Genomic DNA, 5,678 nt, shown 5'->3' on the forward strand with positions numbered 1-5,678 from the left:
TTCTTACTCCATCCTAGAATTAGAAACTAAGTCTTGACATTTGCTATGACAAATATTGTAGGCGCACATTTTGGCATCCCTGTTAACACAGCCGGAAGCAGGGTTGCGTTATCAGAGATTGTCAACCTTCCGGCCCGACTAATTTGTCATTTTAAAGGCCTTAAAGATTATAGATTTTTTTTTAAATGCACACAATTCATTTTCTTGCTACTTTTTACAACAATGAAGTAAATATATAACACAGGAAAAGCCGCCTTGGGGGTGAACTGAAGAACCACAGTACAATGGAAACGACGTTTTGGGACCAAAAATCTCATGCGCGTACTCTTCTACTATAGTGGCTCTAGTCTGAACCTTCGATTTCCAAGCAACAACACACACACTTATCAAATGGTCGTATCAACTCTTTGCTCACCATCTATCATTTCCATAACAGCGTCAAAATCCACCATGGTCTGAGGAGTCGCTAGAAAACAGTTTTGTGCTAGAGATTTGCAATGGTTTTCAGCGTCATAATAGCTCATCTGTTGTGTGATCACTTTGTAATATATCCCATTTTGCTGCAGACTGAATCCTGACAAGTCGCATTGTGTCCCATGGGGAAAAATTACAATCAGCCCAACGATTATAAGACCGAGTGCCTTCATGGTCCAAGCTCGACTGCTTCGATTTTTCCCCGCTTTTGTCTTCTTGGCTCGACGTTTGTTCATAAATTCTTGAAGTTGATTCTTGGCGCAAGATGATTAAATTGGCTTGTGGCGAGGGGCAGAAATGTTCGCACGACTTAATTTTATAAATACAAGTGTTCATAGGGAACAAAAAGGTCGTTTAACTCAGATGCTAGAGAGTTTAATCTTCTGAAAACTACGTGTTTACGAGTAGGTGGAAAGTAACTGTTGTTGACTGCCGTCTCTTTCTCAGGACTTTTTTTGAGCGCTTGGTGTTCGACTCCAACATATGATTTGGGTTGGTCAACCGCACAGGGAAATAAATTATTCATTTAAAGTTGCATCCCTTATACATGTTTTCGTTCTTTCAGACACACTATTGCACATTGGAAAAAGTGATCAGAATCAGTTGAAAATGTTATTTTCAAGCAGTATAAAAGAGTCCTGATTTTTGCCGTTCACCCATTCAATTGAAGATTCTTTTTATACAACTCCAACCCAATGGAAATGCATCAAAATCAGTCACAAAAAGGTCAATTCCCAAAACTTGGATTTGGCCGATCACTTCGCAGCTTGATGCCAAATTTCCCTCAAGAAGTCTCCTTGAATATTTGAAATCATTGTTCTTGTTAATAACAAACAGATTGACATCTTTACAATATATGTGACAGTCAATATCAATCAATCAAGGAGTTGAGGTGCCTATAGCTGGTTTCAAGGTTTCTTTTTCCATCAAAACTTTAAGAATATGGAAAGCCAATGAAATTTCTATTCGTTCTAATCTTTCACTTCATTCTTTAAATCAATTTCCTCACTTTTGCCTTATGTAATGTAAAACGAAAAAAATGTAGTCTACGACTTTTCTCAGGTTTCCGTCATTTCAAAATAGCCTTAAGAAGGACGCTAATTTGAAATAATTGCCATGACATTGAGGAAAGACAAGCTCCTGTTTTTCTTCCTTCTTATCCCATGAATGAATCAATATTTAAGCAATAATATAATTGCTAGTTTTTTTATGTGGAAGAGAAGGGATGAAGATGTATGTTTGTTTAATAAGCAAGAAGAACGACACATTAATTAAGAGCCATTAGTTAAAAGTCAATCAAGGTAATTCAAAGTCCATCTTTGAACTTGCCATAACGGCACATTTTGCACGTACCGAACAAGTTGGAAACGACAATGGAACATTAATTTGATCCAGACCAATATGAATGGTTGGTCAATTAGGGTTTCAGTTCCTTGTAAGTGTCTGATTGCAGGCTTAGGCACAGGAGTTGTGATTAGGCAATCTCTTGCAATTAAGTAGAAAGTTGATTCCTTTGAAACATATGCTTCAGTACTTGATCAGCTCATCCTTAATGGTGAAAATATCACCTTTAATCGTTTTTTATCGTACTCTGGGCCTCTTTACGGTCACGGGCAGTGTTGACAAATGTTGGGTAATTTTGACGCAGGAGAAGGAAGAGACGTGGCATTATGGTTAGAGTAGTAAACTGACACGAGAGGTCCCACTTCGATTCTCCTCTCACATTTTTTTAAGGAAATTTTTAGACCCCAACCTTACCCACTGAAAGGCTATGACACTGCCTAACGGAACTATACACGGTTGAGGTAATGACTAGCTTTGCTTGCCGGACTTCACTCGCCTCTCTGACCCCAGCGCTTCAAATACAAAAAATGTGGGACATTAGGCATCCAAAAAGATCCTCTTTTTACTGCTACTTGGAATCAATCCCTAACAGTTCAAGATGAGCAATTAGTAATAGTTATTTAACTCTGATGCGTTGGTGGATCAGATATTCTATGAAAATGGACAGATCGGGCTGACCCTTGAATATGGGGCTCCTTGAGAATGAAACCAAGGAAGGGTTAGAATCAATAGACGCTTGGTTCAAGACATACCGATTGTCTATGAATCTCACGACGAAGACTAAAGTTATCCTATTTACCCCGAAAAATGTAGCTCGAGATCCAAATGCACACATACATGGTCATCGAACTCAACAGGTTGGGTGGCGTCAACCTGAAAAATCCCTGAAATTTCTCGGACTAAGAATAGATGACAAATCAAATTGGAAAGACCATATCAAAAAACTAGGCATCTCAGTCCGGAAAAAAATGTTTACTTTTTTCATGGCGAAGCAAACCATCCCAGCAAAAATCCGCCATCTTTTGTACAATGCCCTGATACGGAGTAAACTAGAGTACGGTGTAGAAAGGCCACACACCTGCTCTCAAACGGCTGGAGAGCGTTCAGAAAAGTGCAATCCGATGGATCCCAGGAGCTAAGCGCTTGGGCCATTCTGGTGATATTTTTAGAAGGCTAAATATTCTTATTTCTTTAGATCTTGTCATTATCAACCAACTACGATTCATGTTCTCTAGCTTTCGAGAGATGCACCCTAACATACAAAGGTAGGAGAGGGGAATTTCTCGTTTTAGATCTGGCATTCCTCAAACTGGCGAGGCCGCAAAACTTGCCAAATTTCAAGTTTGCTAAAACTTGGAATGAATATAACTTAAACGTAAAGAAACTTCCATTTATAACCAATGACTCAACAAAACAATGGACTGATGACCTGTCAAAGTCAATCACCTCTAGACATGCAACTATGTGCAACAAATAATGGTGCGTTTACACGACAAATAATTCGGCAAATAATTAGCCATTTCACAAACATTGTTTGGGATTTCCCAAGCATTTCACAAACATTTCTCGATTTGAACATGTTTAAAGATTGTTTGCCAAAGAGCAAATATTTCATGGACGACAGCATCCTCCCCAGCCCTTCCAGTAGAGAACTTAACTCATTCGATCCATGATGGTTTATAACAAAGGAAAATGTATTGATTGTGGTTCATTTTGACACAGGATAACCCCAACTTAGTGTATGAAGGGGCCTAGAATTGTCAATCAATGTTCAAAGTCATCAGATGTCATCCCATCCCCTCTTAATTCAGTATTCACAGTTCCACCTCCTATCGAGGATTGAATGATTGAATGATGATCGATCGATCAACAAACAAACCAACGAACACCTATCTTCGGAATCCGGATTCATCCCCTCCCGTCCAGACAAGGGAAGTGTCGACCCCGTAAACCCATCCACCCTGGGCCTGTCCTCGGACTCAGCCCGGTCGTGGACCCGGACCCGGCCATGGTCCCGGCCCCTTCTTTTACATCCGTCTGTGAGCAAGACTTGAGGGAGCCAACCCAAAGCTAGATGGATGGATGGATTGATGGATTCCTTGACCTCGTCCAAAGAAGACTGATCTGATTGAAGTTGGATCTGATCATCAGAGACAACGGAATCATTGCCTATACCTGGAGGTTCTTGGCCGACTCACACGGCCATGATCGGTCCTCTACGTACATACACCCTTGAGACCCCACCCTCCAGACCAGTCAGCCACTTTTGGTTGCTCTTTCGTCCATTTCCCGCCCGCCAATTTTAGCCATGAAAGCCAAATCAGTAGGATCTCAACGGACCGAGTCCTACCCACTGACTCATTACTTTAAAGCTGCCCAAGACCATCACCTTCCCTGTCCAATGCCGTCTGTTCTTGTGGGCGGGTCCTTATTTGTTCCAAAAAATGAACTCTTTTTAGTCAATGCCATCTGTAATGTTAACTGCATATAAATATCCAAATTGTCTTTATCATGTTTAATGCTCTTACTAAATTTGTGTTTTCGTTTCTGACCTGACCTTTGGACTATATATTGTTGTCATATTTCGACCCGTACTCGGCTATTAAATAGTTTTTGATACTTTTGGAGTACCGTTGTCCATTTATTCACGATTATAAGAGTTGGAAAATTGGTCAGGTTTTCGTTTCCAAACAATTGGTTTATGATTTATAGTCGAAACGAATTTCGAAAACCTTTCGAAAAGCAAAATTTTTGTTAAAAGTGAATCATCAGGTGGCTTATGGTATAGTGCATAGAACGGGGCAAAACATGCCTTCAAGTAGTAATCGGTTTCAGCCAACATATGACCGCACAGATTGAAATTGGCAAAATAAAGGACCTTTTTGGAAAGCGAAACATTCTCCTCATGACAATGCCCATCGGTGATTTTTTTTTCAAATTTAATTCCTCAGTTTTCCCTATGTTCATTATACTAATCATCTTGTTTACCGTGCATAAAATAAATTTGAATGAAAGACCAATCGGGAAATGATACAATCACTTGCAAGTTCATCTGGTTAGAAATCTAAATCAAAATATTTATCAAACCGTTTTGATCGGGTAGTTTCACGTGTAGACGGCTCAGAGATGAACTGTCTGTCAAAATCCTAAACATTTCCGAAATTGTTAGGCAAACTTTGTGACAGAATGTTTCTCGTGTAGACGCACCATAACATTGCTTTTCACGTGGACGTCAGGCGAGCCAATCCTTAAACATTGTAAATTCGCCCGATGTTGAAAACTCATTCAATGAAACTCAGATAGATTTGAACGATTTCCTTTTAAGAACAAACGATAAAATGAAGACAAAGAACAATAGCAAAGATAAAAATAATGACTCACAAACATATTGGGCCTCAGATCTTCAAATGGCGAATGGTTGTGAACCTGAATCACATGAATGACAAGAACAAGCAAACACTTTGCAACCGAAACTCACTTGCTCAAAAGAGCATGTCGAGATATTGAGAGGGGCACTATCCAAAATTTCTGATCTTTACACCCCGCCCATAAATGGACACTGAACATTTACAATACAAAGGTAATATAGACCAAGGAGACATGAGTTACTCTGTTATTCACACGGAAGGAGAACGACGAGTTGACTGATAGGTCTCAAATATTCACTTTTTGCGGTTTTAATTTTGGCCTTCCCAACATATCCATCGGAGTCCGGAAAAACTTCAACCACTCGGCCCAAAGGCCAATGATATGGAGGAGCAGACTCTACAACCATCAGAACCAAATCATTCACAGCCACATTTCTCCGTTCTTTACTCCATTTTTTGCGGCATATGAGATTGGAGATGTACTCTTTGGAC

The sequence above is a fragment of the Tigriopus californicus genome, chromosome 5 (assembly GCF_007210705.1).
Source record: "Tigriopus californicus strain San Diego chromosome 5, Tcal_SD_v2.1, whole genome shotgun sequence".
Lineage (NCBI taxonomy): Eukaryota > Metazoa > Arthropoda > Copepoda > Harpacticoida > Harpacticidae > Tigriopus > Tigriopus californicus.